The sequence below is a fragment of the Diorhabda carinulata genome, chromosome 9 (genome assembly GCF_026250575.1).
Source record: "Diorhabda carinulata isolate Delta chromosome 9, icDioCari1.1, whole genome shotgun sequence".
Classification (NCBI taxonomy): Eukaryota; Metazoa; Arthropoda; class Insecta; order Coleoptera; family Chrysomelidae; genus Diorhabda; species Diorhabda carinulata.
This window is the reverse complement of record NC_079468.1, coordinates 27,886-47,176: the sequence shown is the minus strand read 5'-3', so window position 1 is coordinate 47,176 and position 19,291 is coordinate 27,886. Positions and strand designations below refer to the sequence as shown.

General features: G+C 27.9%; 1 long non-coding RNA gene across 1 annotated transcript; it reads left to right on the top strand.

Moving 5' to 3' along the window:
* The first annotated feature begins 1,948 nt into the window (after nucleotides 1-1,948).
* On the top strand, nucleotides 1,949-16,982 carry LOC130898038 (uncharacterized). Its single transcript, XR_009059823.1, has 2 exons — nucleotides 1,949-2,050; nucleotides 16,638-16,982. It is a non-coding gene; the product is annotated as an uncharacterized LOC130898038 (long non-coding RNA).
* The last annotated feature ends 2,309 nt before the right edge of the window (nucleotides 16,983-19,291 follow it).

The window sequence follows — 19,291 nt, the reverse complement described above, 5'->3', positions numbered from 1 at the left end:
AATCGACATCGCGGTATTTATTCTCCAAAATGCTTAAATGTGCATATTCTAACAAGTATATAAAGAATTTCGAATGCAGATCGATAGTAATTGGAAAAAGAATATAAAAGCCCACCAAATTCGATAACTACAAAATATTACTTTTGAATAAACTGTACCAAAAAAAATTTCTGGGTTCCAAATATTTTAATTCTGGTATGTTTATGTTAGAAATCTTTTATGAACCATTATTAGACCCTTTTTTGTTGTTGAAAGTATCCTTTATTTATTTTTGTACATTGGTTATCGAGAATTTACAAGAGGTATAAAATATTTGAAAAACAACACGTGCGGTGTAGTTCCAGAACACTTTTTATCAGTTTGTAGAATAGTTTTTTTACATTATATCGAGGATTTAATACGGATAACACAAAATGACCGTGCAGACCCTTCTTGGATGCCTTTGTCTTTGTTCGAAGAATTTCTTGTTTACCTAACATTTGGAATATATTTTTTTTTATATATATGAAATAACGTTCGGCAGAATCCTTTGTGAATGTTTGTCTAATTTGGGTATGAGGACCACTCCAAATATGGGAAATTTTAAAATCACATTATTCTAGATACATACTCGTAATAATACCAAAATAACTATACATGTTGAGGGTTTAATACCGATAACGAAAATTGACCGTGCAGCCCCTTTTTAGACGACTTCATCTTTGTCGGAAGAATTTCTTATTTACTTCACATTTCAAATTTTCTTTTGATATTCATAGGAAATATATTTGGGGATGAGGACCACCCTACACTATAGGAACTGAAAATATTAAAATCACAGAATTCTCGATATCAAGATAACAAAAATATTTTGTTTTGTACTTTATACATATGCAGTAATTTTTTGGAACTTGAAATAAATCTTAATAACATTGTTTTAAATTCTACGTTCTTCAATTAATAAACATTTTTATATGCCTACCTGTAATCAATAATAAAATTACTAATTCAAAAACGTAGATATGGCGTAAGGAAAAATAACGTTCACTACGATTCTCTCTAATTTGGAGTTAAGGACCACCTTACACTATGATATATTTCCAGTATTCTCGATAATTAATTAAAATAATACTATATATATTGAGGGTTTATTACTGGAAACTCCGAAAAATTATACATGCATGGTCCTTCTTACTTACCTTTGTCTTTGTTTGAAGAATTTTTTATTTACTTTACATTTGGAATTGATTTTTGATATTCATAGGAAATATAACGTTCAATATTATGAGGACCACCCTACATTATGGGAAGTTTTAAAATCACAGAATTCTCAATATCAAGATAACAAAAAAGTTTTGATTTGGTCTTTATACATATGCAGCTAATTTTTTGGAACTTGGAATAAATTTAAGTAACATTGTTTCAAATTCTAGGATCCTTAATTAATATAATAATTTTCATGTACCTGTAATCACTAATGAAAGTACTAATTCGAAAAACGAAGGTATATCGTAAAACATTAAAAGTATACAGATTCCCAAAAGGAAATTACTATTATTTGCTGCCTACAACCTATACTTATATAGTCATTTAATGATATTAAGTTATTGTGAATTTTAATAATTAAATATATGCCATATCTTATTGTATATATTATATTTATTATCAATAATTATTTAAAACTTTCTTAGAAATATTATTAAAAATATATCTTGCTTTATATTGCTTTATTTATTTTATCTTTGAAAACACTATTTTATTCAATATGGAAATTATATAACAAAATATGTAATATTTAATTACTTATTATTTAATAAATCAAAACTTTACACCTTCTCATATCATTGACCCATTTCGAATTCTTTGCGAATGTCTAGACTTGTTTTTGACCTGCGCACTGTGAATGTTGAAGTCACAAGCTTTAAACAATGCATTTAATTATTTAGATAATGAAACTTTGACAGTATTACAAATTCGGGCAGACATATTTGATGCTAAATTTTCTATTTGTAAAATTTCGTGTAATTTTGTTTTCGATTGTGAAGTGAGAACTATTTTCTTATTGATATAGGTAAGATATAATTCTCTTTATATAAAAATTAACCGAGTTTGTCCAATTAAAGTTTCCAGGAAAATGAACGAATTCAGTGTATTACATTTTATGGAAAGCATAGGTTTTATTAATTTTTTTTTATTATTTTCATAGTAATTAAAATTAAGCATTTTCTTCTGATAATTTGAAATTGTGTGAATCATTAATTTACTTATAAACATTAAACAAACGATAATCTAAAATATAGCATCAAAAAGTTCGTTTATCCTTGTCTGTCTAGACAGCTTATCGGCCATCTTTGTAAGTCGACGCAATTATTGTTCACGCCAAATCTTTTCAACTGTAATGTGTTTTTTCATATAAAAATATATATAGATATTAATATTAACATACCTTATTTCGTTTGTAGTACAAAATAGTTATTATTAGATAAATAAAATACAGAGATACCCGGATCTGTTTAATAACGACAAAAAAATCTTTCCATTTCTAGTTTTAAAAATGTGAGTAATGTTGAAAATTTTTATTGGAAACTTTGGAAAGTTTCAGTATATCGATAGAAAATAGTTTTTATTTTAAAATTTTCGTGAAACGGATTGAAAATAAACATTAAAAGAATTTTCCGTCATTCAATACAATATTGTGTGGTGAAAATCATGGATACCCAGAAAATTTTTTACTACCAAGATGGTCATTTCCTCATTTGTGAACTGGTGAGTGATTTTTTGTCTTATTAATTTGATTTTAAATTTACTACCTAAAATATTTCTTGTCATTTGGTCTCAGATTATGGAGTGAAAACTATTTTCTTTTATACATCGGTAATATGCGGCCATTCTTTTGGAACTTTGAAATTTCAAGCGCATTAAACTGGGGATCTTTTAATAAAACAAACTTAATCCAATCGTTTTTCATATATTTTTTTTAATTGATAGATACTCAAAACATAATTAGCTAAAGAGTTGTTACTAAACTAATAATTGAGTTTTCTGTTTCCTAGAAAATTTTCCAAGTGAAGGTTTCAAATATTTTTTTTCTGGTATTTTTTCGTCTTGTTCAATAATTGGTAGGTATAGGAAAGAGAAGATAATTTGTTGTTTCAATTTAGTGCTTTGCTGCTTCAATATCTTTGTTTTTTCAAAGAGAAAAAATTTTGAGCTAATGAAATTATCAAGAATGTTTTTCAGGTGACTGATTTGCATTTTGAAAACTGTTCAGTTAAAACTTTCAATATTCACTTTTCAATTATTTAATTTCTTGTATGAGCTTCTCGGGGTACAATAATTCGTAGGTAGGTAGAAGATATTTTTTAGATTTGATATTTCAAAATCTTCCGAGGGATTGTTATTCTATTTTTAAAATCTTATGTTTCTTTTATGGTCCAAATGTAATATTTTGATAAATTGTGGAACCTTTCAGACCCTTTTTTTATCCTTCAAAGAATTTACTTTTTTTTGCTACATTTGTTATATCAAGAATATAAATGTGTTATTGAAAAATAACCCTCTACTACCTACTTTTTATTTGTTCCAAGAATGATACTGAAATTATTAGATGTCTTCGAAAACCAACCACCCTTTTTTGTTTATTTAAGCAAACTGATATACCTCTTCTAGATGTTTCCTTTTGTTATTCATATTCTAAATGTATCCAAAATTTAGCACTTGATAAAGGCTTTATTTATTACTGCGTAGAAAATGAAACAGAAATTTTTAAACTTGAAATAAATTTAACACTATATAAATTCTAAGTTCTTTCTTTACTTAATAAACATTTTCATGTACCTACTTGTAATCACTAATGAAATGACTAATTCGAAAAACGAAGACGTAGAATATGTATATTTTTATTTGGCAAATAGGATGTCCCGAAAGTAATTGAACATAACAAATATATGATAATTTTTTTAGACGAAATGTTCTATTTGTTCAAATTTTCAACTCGACATGAAAAGTATGAGTCAGTTTTGTGTAAATTACCATGTGTCTAGGTTTTGCTAAAATGTTTTATTTTATTGTTTCAAGTACTTCTAATCTACACTATATTAATAATAATATACAGGAGATGATTGTTTGTATAAAAATAAGATGAATTTTAGTGATGAAACATTTTTTTTACTCCACCTTTTTTTTTGGAGATATCACAACTACAATGTTGAGATCTTAAATTGAGTTTTTTTTATTTGGAATTTCAGTAGGCAGAGAAATTTCGTGCAATCGTAAAGATATATCACCCGGACAATAGAAACTTTTAGTTTCTTTATTATCAAATTTGTATTTATGTTTCTCTCAGAATCTATAGTTTCGAAAAGAAAAGAAAAGATTAAGAATTGTTTCAAATAAAACGGCGTTTTAAGTATTTTTTATTTGATTATACTATAGGGTGATATATCTATAGAAGTTAGTTGATACATGGCAAATTAAACCTCAGTTATTTTCTTAGTTATCATTGAAATATTTTCATTTTTGTATAATTGTGTGTAATGAAAATTTTTGTCTTTTTTTTGATGATGATGATGTTTATATTATACTTATTGTCAAATAATAATGAGGACGAAATTATGAAATTATTGAAATTTCTCTTGTTTTATTTTTCTTGGAAATTTTCTTTCGGCGTGCGAGAGTGTGAGGAATTTTTCACTTATTTCAAACTATACGATGATAAATGAAATCATATTATAAATTCAAAAGATGCCAGATCTGAAGACTAGGACGATTATTCGTATTATGCTTTTGGAATACCAAAGTTTGCCTTGCAGCTTTCATACCCTCTACTTTTGCCTGTTTATTTTCAAAAATTTTGCATTTGAAGTTCTTCAAATAAAAAAAAAAAGTTCAAAAATTTGAGATATGGAAATTTCTGTGGTGACTTCCTTCTACGTATATATTTAACCGAGTAACGAAATACTCTCGAATGGATTTGCAAAATGGAAAGGCGAAAATTTATCTTGAAATCTTTATTATTTACTCGAGACATAAATTAACAAATTGCGTCACTTATTCTATTTACAAAAATTCCAAAACGTGAATTTGATTTAGATTTTTAGTACTAGCAGCGCTATCTATGTACAGAAGCTCATACTGAACTCATTTCAATATTAGTTTTTACTATTTCGTATGTCTCAGCTCTTGACTTTTTGTCACCTATTTATAAAACTGAAAGGAAGATGGTGTCCGTTATTTTTACACCAATTTATTTTTTTATTAAGACCAAAGTTGTGTTAGAGTGAAGAAACATATTTTTATTGAATAATGTGTCCACCATCACGGAAATATGAATGGAAACTTCTAAAAAATTGAATCCCATAATCTTCGAATAGTGGTTGAAGGTCGAATGCCCAATAGTGACATCTCTTATTGAATAGTTCGGCTCCATAAATTTTGAATATTAGTTTCATTAGGAAACATTGTTTGTTAAATGTTTAGTTCTCTCTGTTTCCACTATAAAATTATATTGATATACAGGGTGCGCCAATTTTGTTAAAAAGTTGAGTATTAGGGGGACGTTTTAATACGTATCAAAAAAATTTTTTTATTAGTTGTATTTGAGGTCCACATTTTGAAATTATCTTGAACGCTTTAAACATAATTTTTTGAAAATGAGATCAAAATTTTTTGAGTACTTTGAGAGTTGTATACAAATTTATATGAGATGTAGTTAAATAAAAGAACCCTCTGTAACTTATTGTAAGTTAAGTAAAAGAATTTAACTGACTTTCTTGATATGATGCAATATCATCGTAGTCGATTAAATTGTAATTATTTGTTATTTTATATATAAAGTGAGCCCAAAATTGAAATTCTCACTATTTTTCTTCTTTCGAATGTATCATACTGGAATAATTTATCATCGTGTAATTTTTTTAGTATTCCCTATACGTAAACTTATAAGAAAATTGCTACAAATTTTTGTAAACCGTCATTATTACCATTTCCTCAAAAAATGTGATCAATCCGGAAGACTCACCCTATATATATATATATATATATATATATATATATATATATATATATATATATATATATAATCTACTTTGCAAAGCATTTACAAAAAAATGTGTTTGTAAGAAAGGAATTTTTTTTTGGAAAACTACTAGAAAACATATATATGATTGATATTTTTCTAATATTATATCGTAAAATACAAATAGTTGAGAAAAACCCTGTATATCATAATTGGTAAAAAAATTTTGGTAAAAATAATTTCAGAAATAAAATAATGTAGTCCTCGCTTCTGTTAAATAACAAAAAATAACTTTTAGTTGTAAAAAACTAATAAAATCAAGTTTTGACACAAAAAAGGAATTTTTTGTATAATTGGAATTCGGAAGCGAAGCAAAAAATATCGTTTTAGTGAGAATGATTTTGTATAATTTTGTAGGAATTTTGATTTGAGAATCGCAAATTTAGTGAAAAAGTAATTTTCCGTGAGAAATTTTCTTGTTATATTTTGTTTAACTTGAAAACCACGAAGGCGAATTCGACAAATGTGATTACTTGGGTGATTTTTTACTTTTTTGCTTGCAACACGGATATTTTTTGTGAAGTTCATTTTGAAAATTTGATTTTATTGATATAATTTTCATTTATAACTAACTCACTCAAGTCGAATAAATTACAACATCTTGGGTAATATAACTTTGAATTTATAATACCGGGTACCATCTAAAAATTGTGGACTTGATATTTATGAGGGGGAAAATTTTAGTGGCTGACAGATTTAAGAAGTAATAAAAGTTTTTTTCTTAATATATTGTTACATAATTTTCATTTATTATACATACAGGGGCAATCTGTTTATAAATATAGTGTTTGATTGAATGGTTTAACGTGAATAAATAAAAGGGACACAATCTATTTGCATAATTTTTTTGGACTTTATTAATTGCAAGGGTATTTAGAAAAAATATTACAATTCATGTTTTTGTTTAAGGTGTTGGTGCGCGATTCTACGCGAAATTTTAACCCGTTAACGAAACGAAAGGTAAATGTAGGGCACGTTCCATAATGCGGTTTGCCAAAAAGTAGTTGATTGTTGGATAAATAACAAAAAAAATGATTTTTCATTCTTCATAACAAATATTCCAAACGACATATTTTACGTTTCTACTTGGTACTGCTAGATAATTCAATTCATTTAAACGTACGATGAAATTTTCCAATATTTTAAATCAAATAAATTTTTCTCCATCCATTATTCCAAAATTTATGCTGAGAAATTAATATTTTTCCCAAAAATTGAATGTAACACAATTTCAATATGATATACGAGGTATATCCACAAAGAATGTTCCATTTGGTTATAAAAGAACATACGTGCAGGTCAAAAAACATATTTTTCATGCTGTTAACCTAATTTTCTAAGTAGTTTCGAAAATTTTTTAAACACTTGTTTTTGTATGCCTCCTCCATGTTCTTCTGGCTCGTTTTAACTTTGAACGAGAGATTTCAGGTGTAAGATGAGATGAAAGTCGGTAGGAGCGAGGTCCGAGCTATACGGAGGATGATCAAACACACCCCAGACAAATTATTGGAGCGGTTTTTATGTCACGTCACAGTGTGAGATGGGGCATTATTGTGAAAAAAAAAACAAAAACTATTTGACAGTAATCCTCGGAGTTTGCTCTGTTTCTTAATTTCCACGCATGTGCCAAAATTAAACGGCAAAACGTCGGAGCAAACGGTGGAAATAAGTTGTCGAGGTGTCGAAATTTGCTTAGGGGTATGGTAAGATTTCATCCCCTATGACTATTCGAAATATAGGTTTTCATTGCAACTTAGAAATGGAACTTGTGGATGTACCTCGTATGAAGGAAATACTAAAATCAGTTATTAAAACTTTTTATTCAAATTTTTCTAGAAATTTTGATCAGAATTATTGCATCAAATTTTGATTGAAATGATTTTTTTTGTTATTTATTGAGTGAGCAGAACTTTGGTCAGATGTTGTTGGTTTTTGTGTTTTTGGGAATTCTAAGAATATTTTGTTGAGATTAATACAGTTACAGATTTTAATTATTGAAGAAAAATAGATTGAATTTATTTTTGAATAACTTTTTTAACATTCAGAAAGTTTTAACAAACATCCAAATTTCGACTACTCCCTTACATTCAAACAGAAGATTGTTAATATTTATGACCAAAACTAATTTTTCTCATTATATGATACTGATCAAATAAAATCTTGACGTTGTTATTTTGGATTGATCAATTCTTTTCAGCGTTTACTGTAACATATTTAAGTCCAGTAAATATTTGATGAATAATTATGATGATAATCATATGATAGAATTGCTCCAATACACCTCAAATTCACTTTGATTAGAAATAGTAGTACATGGATCCTTCTGATCAATATAAATGATAATTAGATAATTAAGTAACTTGAAGATGTGATTTCCATTCAAATGACTTTCCGAGTAATCTGTTGAGATTTTCCTGATCTTTGAGAACAAATCTGTTGGGTTAATGAGATGATTGTGTGATGAATGTCATAAATGAGGCAGGCAACCGCCGCGATATGGAAAAGTGATTCGTAATTTTCGGTATCGATTTCGCTGTGTCGCGAATCGGTTTTAAGTGATGGACATCATGGAAATGGAAAATGGATATGGAGGCTTTCCTATGTGGACAAAGTTATGTGAGTACAAATGATTATACGTATCAAATTAACTTCGTAACTCTAAATCATAAACTTAAATAATATTTGCATAGTAAGTTAAATTACTAATTTACTTTTTTATAATTTTACCATCTTCAAACATTATTATTGAAAAGTAATGAACGGTCTGTATAATTAGTATCCAAGCAAGATTTATACTTGAAGATCGTAAAATTAAATCTCATTTTGGAAAATTTTCTCAATTTTTTCAAAAAATTACTCAAGGATTTTTATAATCTGAATGAATTCTTTTTTACTGATTAGTAATTTTAACCATCTTATGTTCAGAAAAACAATGATTATTCTATAAGAAATTCTTAAGGTGTAGGTAGATTGTTTAGAATTCAATGTTTTTAATGGTTTACTACTACTATGGAGTCTGGTATGTTTACTTTAGATATATTTTACGGACCATCATTACACCCTTTTTTTGTTAAAAGTATCCTTCATTTATTTATATTTATCGAGAATTTACAAGAGGTATAATATATTTGAAAAACAACACGTGCGGTGCAGTTTAGGAACCTTTTTTATCTGTTTGTATAATAGTTTGTTTACATTATATCGAGGGTTTAATACCGATAACGAAAAATGACCGTGCAGCCCCTTCTTGGATGCTTTGTCTTTGTTCGAAGAATTGTGTATTTACATTTCAATCTTATTTTTGGCATTTATGAGATTACGTTTAACAGAATTCTTAAAGAGATAAGGACCACCCTACACTATGAGAAATTTTAAAATCGCAGTATTCTAGATACATACTCGTAATAATACCAAAATAACTATACATGTTGAGGGTTTATTACTAATAAACGAAAATTGACCGTTCAGACCCTTCTTAGATGTCTTTGTCTTTGTTCCAAGAATTTCTTATTCACTTAATATTTCGAATATATTTTTTTATATATATGAGATAACGTTCAACAGAATCCTTTCAGGATGTTTATTTAACTTGGAGATAAGGACCACCCTACACTATGAGAAATTTTGAAATCACTGTATTCTACATAAATAATCGGGGAAATTTTCAATTCACAGTATTTTCGATAAACAATCAAAAATAATACCAAGTTAACAAAAATGTTTTGATTTATATGCAGCCATTCTTTTGAAACTTGAAATTGTTTTAGTCAGTAACATTATTCTAAATTCTACGTTTTTTAATTAAGAAACATTATCATGTACCTGTAATCACTCATGAAATTACTAATTCCAAAAACGAAGATATATCGTGGGAAAATTAAAAGTATATACATAGCCATTCAATAGTATAAGTATTAATTATCACTAATTATTTAAAACGTCGTTTGAAATATTATTTAAGAAATCTCTTGCTTTATATTGTATTATTAATGATTTTTTCAATACAATGATAATAAAGATATACAGGGAGTATCAGTTGAGAGATAGGTATGACTTATTTACAACTAGGATAACTTGGTTATACGAAATTAGAATAAATTAGAAAATATGTAGGTTATTTAGATTTACAGGGAGACGAGAAACTTTGGAATGGTTGAAAATAATGAATGTTATTTGTACTAGAAGTAATCTCGAAACAAAAATTCTTGTATATTTCAGCATTGAACTTCTAATTATTGTCCATACAAGGACACTCTGTATTCAAAGAGTGGAACATATCAGCTAAACAACTATTCGAATATTTCTATTAATGAAAATTCGGTTTCATCACACCTTGTTTCTTTCTTCTTTAATATTGGACATATTCCACCACCTCTTAGCTATTTTTCTGCTAGAATGTTATTTTTTCTGTACTACTGCACACACTGGTATGTCTTTATTGTTGTTTCCTTCACGAGATCCACAATGTTCTTCCTGTTCCATTCGAAATTCCTTCAAAGTATTTAGCCCATCTTTTAATTTTTCTTCTGAATCAATTAAGGACTCTCCTCTCGTTGTCCATGATATAAGATACTCTGTAATTACCTAACTGTGTCCTCTCGTAATTTTTTTGTTCTATTGGTAAAAATTTCTCAATTCTTTGTTTTTAAACTTGATGGTAAATGAAACTTTTCTCAGAGTTGACTTTAGTTTCCGTGTAAAATTCAAAAATGTGATTCATATGTTTCATTTGTTCAACTAATTTTGGTATATACCGTATTATGAATAAACTCTGAATTTGTGCACAGTTTGTTTACTAGAAACAACTGAATTATAACATGTAACTCACCCTATACACATGATCTGCTGTCCAAAATATCCATGTCAAATCAAATTAATTGTCAATAAATCAATAATAAAAGTATTCTTATTACGATCAAGTAATGCTATTTCTCAATAGTCCTTAATAAAAGTCTTGTACATTTTTTTCAAAAATACACATTTCAGAGTTTGCAAAAATACCCAAAATTATTTTTAGTATAACGATAGGTTCGTTCTATCGATGTCGGTATTTAGTTAAAAGAATTTAATATTTTATGATGGACTTCCTTTTTATTATTTTGAGGGATTGCAGCTTTATTATACTTTTATTGGTGCCGAAATGTAAATTTATTTATACATCACGATCAATGGAACCTTTTTTGATCCTTTCATGTTTATTATTTTACAAAATTTCATATTCAAAAATACAAGTTTCAGAGTTTGCAAAAATACCCAAAATTATTTTTAGTATACGGGTAGGATCGTTCTATTGATGTCGGTATTTAGTTAAAAGAATTTAATATTTTATGATGGACTTCCTTTTTATTATTTTGAGGGATTGCAGCTTTATTATACTTTTATTGTTGCCGAATTGTAAAATTATATATTTTCTAGAAACATCACGTTCGATGGAACCTTTTTGATCCTTTCATGTTTATTATTTTACAAAATTTTATATCCTCTCAATCGTTATTTAACCTTCCGTCGGGCGCATTTAATCTGTGAGATGAGTAGAATTTGTTTTGGTCTACCAAGTTTCAGTGTTTCACCACAGAGAGCAGGGCTTCCCGCTATCTTCCTGACTCCTACCCTCCTTGCCGACCCTACCCCCACTTTAGATCCAGTACGTTCTATGATGTCGTCAGAGAAGGTTGAATCTGTGAGATTAATTGCGCCTGATCACGTAAGTTAACTAATTTCATTTTTTTGCAAATTTATCTTAATTAATTTTGATATTACTATTTAATTTTACTTATTATGGATTACATACTTACTTATTGAAAATTAAAAACCATTAATCCTGAACTAATCTGTCAGATGAGTTGCGCCCGAACGTGAGATTTATTTATACTTTTATTATTTTTTTTATTACAGAATCAAATGGTAAAAAGACGGGAACTTTTTAACACCCAGAACCCAGACGACCTCGCAGCCATTCATGAATTATTATTCAATGAAGAGGACGTGCTGGAAAATGAAGACAATGGCGACGAATCCGATACCGACGCAGAAGACATAGTTGAAGAAAGGCAAGAAGACTCTGATTCAGAGCAAGAAGGAGATAGCTCTGAAGAAGATGAATGCTGTACCGATGTTTGTTTCGGTAAAGATAAGATTACAAAATGGTCAAAAAAAAAACCTAACACCCGGGTAAAACGAGCAAGTCAAAATGTTTTGATGCATTTGCCGGGTGTGATAGGGGAAGCACGAAATGCTTCTTCTCCATTAGAATGCTGGAAATGCATTATGTCTGAGGAAATAATAAACATGATTGTGAATTACACAAACATATTTATTGAAAGCATTCGTATCCGCTTTCAAAGAGATAGAGACGCGAAACCTACAGATGTAGCTGAATTCAAGGCGTTTATCGGATTACTCTATCTTGCTGGGGTACTTAGGAGTAATCGGCAATCCTTGGAAGAATTGTGGGGAGAGGACGGGTGTGGTGTGGAACGGTTTCGTCTCGTTATGAATTTAAAGAGATTTAAATTTCTTGTGAGATGCACTCGATTTGATGACATTAGCACCAGAGAGTCCAGAAAAGCTCAAGACAAATTGGCAGCTGTCCGCGATATTTTCCAATTATTTGTAGACAACTGCCAAAAAAGCTACTCAGTCGGGGAAAACGTGACAATAGACGAAAAGCTGGAAGGGTTCCGCGGAAGGTGTTCCTTTAGGCAATACATACCATCTAAGCCTAATAAATATGGAGTGAAGATTTATGCTCTTGTCGATGCTAAAATGTTCTATACATATAATCTAGAAATTTATGCTGGCAAGCAGCCAGAGGGACCCTACAAAATGAGCAATTCACCGAAAGACGTTGTTTTAAGATTATCACAGCCTATTTTCGGAACTGGGCGAAACATAACTTGTGACAACTGGTTCACAAGTTTTGAGTTGTTGCAATTTTTGAAAGAAAAAAAATTGTCTTTGCTGGGAACTATAAGAAAAAACAAGCCTCAACTTCCCCCTGAGTTTATCAACACTAAATACAGGCCAATAAATAGCAATTCATTTGGCTTTACTAAAAATTGTACATTAGTATCTTATATACCAAAAAAAGGAAAAAATGTCTTACTAATTTCCAGCATGCACAATGACAATGAAGTAGATGAAGAGTCTGGAAAACCGGAGATAATTCTAGAATACAACAGATTAAAGTCTGGAGTTGATGTTGTCGACAAGCTATGTGCAACCTACAATGTGGCAAGAAATGTTCGGAGATGGCCAATGGTAATATTTTTTGCCTTAATAAATATTGCTGGAATAAATTCCCAAATAATTTATTATGCCAATAATAATTTGAATATTTACAAAACAAATGCAAGACGAAGTTATTTGAAGTCATTATCCATGGAATTGTGTAGAGACCAATTGCTGAGAAGAAGTATGTTATCAGTAGGAATGCCGATTGACCTTCAAATAAAACTTAAACAGTTTCGACCTGCTCAGGAACAAGAGGATCAACAAGCATTATGTCACAATGGTCAGAGAAAGAGATGCACAAAATGTAGAGAAATGAAAAAAGTTCGTTACTCAAAATATATTTGCAAAAAATGCTGCTCAGAAGTATTTTGCCTAGAGCATGCATGTATGGTATGCGAAAATTGTTTTAAGAAAAATGTTGAACAAGGCGAAATCGATTCCGAATAGTACAAGTGATATCTACATTTTTTTTCAATGTGTGTTAGCTTTGATAGGATGTAAGTTTTATTGCGCAATTCTGTTAGTTCTTTATAATATTTTTTTCGTATATTTTCTTTTAACTTTTATAAATTAGTATTTCTAAACATGTATCATTCTAACTTTTCTTGGAAATATCAAATATTCTTGTGTTTTAAGTAATAATTTTAATTTTTAATTATTGTAAATATGAATATAGATGGATGTATATAATTATATTGAATATTTAATGAAAATACTTCAGACTGAAGCTTTCATTAAGCCGTAATTTTATTTTAGCAAAAATGTTTTATTGTTGCAACTTGTTTCTATTGTAAAATAATATGTTTTAATAAATGTTTTTATTAAACTTGAGTCGCTCAATAATATTGTTTCCTTTTACAATGAAATTTAATGCATGTTTGTGTACTTGATCTCTCAGATGAATTGCGCCCGAACAAGTTACGAATCATATTGCGCCTGTCAGAGGGTTAAGAACGATAACCGCCCGATACTAATGTGTCTAAATTCTACGTTCACCAAGCAAATAATATCTTTATTTGAAATTACTTGTAATCATTAATTGAAAATAAGGCTTTAAAACAAAGTAGTAGGAAAAACTAAGATATGAAAGTACAAACAATACCGATAAAGTTTGATATAAAGCGGGGTTTCCTCAAATTTCCCGAATTATTATGGAGGTGTATCTTTATATGGAAAATAACCATTTTCTTCTCTATAATTTGAATGTAATTTCACTTATAAAAACTGAAACACATTATGATGTTTCAAATACGGGGTAGCGCGGAAAATAAATTTGGTCTAATCTTAGTGGTAATCAACTAAAACGAACCTCACGGAAAATTCCCGTTTATGAATTTTCCGAAAATTGTTACAGATAGTTTCCAATATACGTGTCCATACCATATTTTCGTAAGTTTTTGAAAGAAAAATGATGCGAAAACTTTTTTTTGTGATACTAAGATAGGAACGAGGACCACATGATATTTTTGAAAAATTTTCAAATCACAGCATAAATATTATACTGTCATTCTTTTACTATTATGTTTTGAAATATAATTGCTAATCATCCTGTATATACGGCAACACCAATGTTGCTCTTCGTGCTCCATTCTCTCAATTTTTTCAAAAAATCACTTAAGATGTATTATAATATGAAATCCTATTCCCTGATTAGTAATTTTAGCCAATAGTTATATGTTCAGGAAAACAATGGTTATTCTATAAGAAATTTTTATAGTGAACTTAAATTATTTCAAATATTCAAGATTCCTTCGGACAATTTCATATATCAATTAATTCTATGACTCTATTCGGATTGCAACAATATTCTTTTATGTAAAACTTTCATACGAACTTTCTGTAGTAGCTTTCATATTTTCAATGTTACTGCAAAGCGTTATCATTTGAAAAATACAGTAAAACAAAATTTCATTTGCAATAGAATACCAAGAAAGGATTTGTATATTTATAATCTCTACACCAAATTAAATTGTTATATATTATAAAGGCAAAATAAAAATTTAAGATACCCATCCCATCAACAGTTTGACAAAAGTTAAATTTTGGGAAATGAAAGTTCAGTTATTTTCGTAGTTTTCATTGAAATGATTTCATTTGGGTTACTTATTAGATGTATATTGAGAATGCTTATTATTTTCTAATGATTATGATGTTTATATTGTATCCAGGATTTTCTTATTGTAATAACCAAGAACCAATTATAATTTTTCTTGTTTTATTTATCATGGAAATTTCCTTTCGGCGAGCGAGCAAGAGCGGGACGAATTTTTCACTTATTTTAAACAACACGATGATAAATGAAATTATATTATAATTTCATAAGATTCAAAAGATGCCAGATCTGAAGGCTAGGAAGGTTATTCGTATTATGCTTTTGGAATACAAAGTTTGCTTTCCAGCTTTAAGTTTTGACGGTTTATTTTTCAAAATTTTGGATTTTCTTAATTTAATAACCACAAACCAATTACCTATTATGAGAAGTTTAAAGAAATAATAAAATAATTTTTGGTTTAGATTTTTAGCACTAGCAACGCCATCTTTACAGAGAAGCTCATACTGAGCTTATTTTAATATTAATTTCTACTATTTCGTATGTCTCGGCTCTCGACTTTTTGTCACCTATTTACAAAACTGAAAGGAAGATGGCGTCCGCTATTTTCACACTAATTTAATTTTTCATTAAAACTAAAGTTGTATCGAAGTGTAGAAACATATTTTTTATTGAGTTAATGATTTAATTATGAAGAAAATGTAAATAGAAAAGTCTAAAAATTGAAAAACACTCTCCGAATTGTTCATGATGGTCGAATACCCAATAGCGCCACCTCTTATTGAAAAGCTGTATTTCATTACTTTTCAGTAATAATTTCAGTAGAAAACATTTTTTTAAGTGCCTACTTCTCTTTGTATCTGATATAAAATTATATTGATATACAGGGTGTGCCAACGCAGCTAAAAATTTAAGTATTAGGGGTTCATTTTAAAAACATTTTTTATTAGATGTCTTTGAGGTCCATAATTTGAAATTATTTCGAACAAGCGAAACATAATTATAAAAACATGAGGATGAGGTTTTTTTTAGTTCTTTGAGAGGTGTGGGTAAATTTATATAATAATCGTCGGTAAATAAAAGAACGCTGTAATTAATTCAACTAGATATTACAACAAAAACTCTAATGACAAAATGTAATGTTTATCAAAATAGATTAAATAAATTGCTTAACGGAAATTTTGAAAAAAAAACATAATATCTATGTATTATAATTATTTGATTTCGTATTAACGCTCAGGTTATTTTTCAAACAATTTTAAAAAATGGAAGATTTGAATTTATTTTTTTTTGTTTTAGGTGTTTGTGCGCGATTCGATGCGAAATTTTAACCCGTTAACGAAACGAAAAATATATAGTGTGCGAATCGATAAAGCGGTTTGCCAAAAGGAAGGTGATTGTTGAATAAATAACAATAAAACATATTTCTTCAATTTTTGTAACAAATATGTATTTTAAATTACAAATATATGTGTTTCTAAAATGGAAATGCTGCTGCATGAGGAATATATGAATACATGTAAAATTCTATTTTCTATTATCGTTTTTCTGTGTCACGTTTCTTTCCAATACTTAACCTGTCTGAAAAAAAAATTTTTTATGTAATAAATTTTTTACAAATTAAATTTACAAATATAAAAAAAATTATAGATATCTGGAGAATAATATTCGTATGAATTTGTCTTTTTATGTTTTTGTTTTTTTCAGTTAAGTAAATTGAAAGTATGTGTGTGATAATTATTGTATCTTGTATGCGTGTGTAAAAAATTCCGTTTTGCAATCTTCATATCGATGGCTACTTCATTTGTTATAAATTTTCGTTTTTCTTTCCCAAACTTGACCTGAAATTTAAAAATATAAAATGTTGTAAACTTCGAATATGTGAATTACTTTGATAATAATTGAATGATAAAATAATTATACCCTGTTTTGTTCTTATGCAGAAATTGATAAAATTGAATTCTTCGAGATGAAAATTACATTTTTTTAATAATAATTCGAAAAAAAAACATATTTTCTGGACATTTTATTTTATAATCGACTGTGAACAATTTATTCAAACGTTAATTGTTTCTAAGTCATATCAACCCTTAAAAAAAGAAAACTGCATCTGTTTCTTTTTTAATTTTGAATGTTTTCTGCTCAAGTTAGTTAAATTAAATGGAAAATTTTTTCAAACGTAAATTATTTCTAATATATATCAATCATTTAAAAAAAAACACTGAATCTGTTTATTTTTAATATTCTCTGATCAAGTTAATAGAAGAAAGTATGTATGTAATAATGATAAATACCTTTTACGGAATGGAAATTTTCCAAAGTCCATCAAATAGGAAGCAAACTTGTGTGAAAAATCAAGTTTTCCAATCTTCATATCGACAGCTATTTCATTTGTTATAAATTTTCGTCTTTCTTTCCCAAACTGGACCTGAAATTTAAAAATATAAAATATTGTAAATTTCGGATCTGTGGATTACTTTGATAATTGATTGATAAAATTATTATACACTGTTTTGTTCTTATGCAGAAATTTATAAAATTGAATTTTTCGAAACTAAAATTCCATATTTTTAATAATAATTTGAAAAAAAATCATTTTCTGGATTATTTTATTAATTGAGCCACTTGGAAAAATTTTTCAAAGTTATTATACATCGTTGTTTTCTAAAACAAATTTTTATAAAATTGAATTTTTCGAAAGTAAAATTCCATTTCTTCAATAATCATTTGAAAAAAAAATCATTTTATTAATTTTATTTTTAGTCTATTTTATTAATTAAGCCATTTGGAAAATATTTTCAAACGTAAATTATTTCTAATTTATATCATTAAAAAACACTGCATCTATTCTTTTTTAATATTCTCTGGTGAAGTTAACAGAAGAAAGTATGTGTGTAATAATAATAAATACCTTTCACGAAATGGAAATTTTCCAAAGTCCATCAAATAGGAATCAAACTTGTGTAAAAAATTAAGTTTCCCAATCTTCATATCGACAGCTACTTCATTTGTATAAATGTTCATCATTCTTTTCCATTATCGACTTAAAAATTTGAAATTTGTAGATATAAAATCATGTGATAAATATCTAACGTAAACTCCGAAACATTTAATTGAATTATAAAATTATTATACACTGTTTTTTTTTTCAATGTAGAATATTATAAAATTAAATTTTTGAAAGGTAGAATATTCTCTATTAATTTTTGGGACAAACGGTCTTGGTGTTCATAATTTTGAACCTTTCACCACAAAAATACTAAGAAGAATGAAAAATGCCCCACCCCACATGTTCTGGTCGCTTTGTTGGGATTGGCTACATCTTTCGAACCCTTGTTTCGATTGGCCGAGAACAAAGTTGGGTGAAGGAAGAAGGGCCTCTGTTATAAAAACCTCGTTTTCATCCATTGTATGTCATTACATTATAAATTTTCGCGGCGCTTAAGCTTACGTTGTAACTTATTATTCTAAATCCTTTTGAAAATTTTTGTGAATTGTGAAGTGCATCATTTACAAATGTAAGTAATTTCTGTCTTTACTATTTTCATTTTTGGTATTATTGATGTTTAATATTTTTGTGAATATAAAATTTATTTCTCAAATAATATTCTGGATATATTTTTATCTTTTGGACTTATTTCATTTTTTTATTTCTGGAATTGTGATATTTTAAAATTGTTTTTTTTTTCTTTAATTTTTTTTTCAATCTTCAATTATTTTCTTATATTTAAATTTCAAGTGCAATTTTGTGGATAAATGTTAAATTTTCACTGTATAATTATTCCAGATTTCCAATTGTTATTTTGAAATTAGTTATTCATTGTTACTGTATACTTGCATACATTTTATTTCCCGTAGAAGATCTTGTCATCTTAGTTTTGAGTTCTTACAATTTTTTTCATTATATGTAATATCTGTATGAAATTTCTTAAGAATACATATTTTCTAAACCA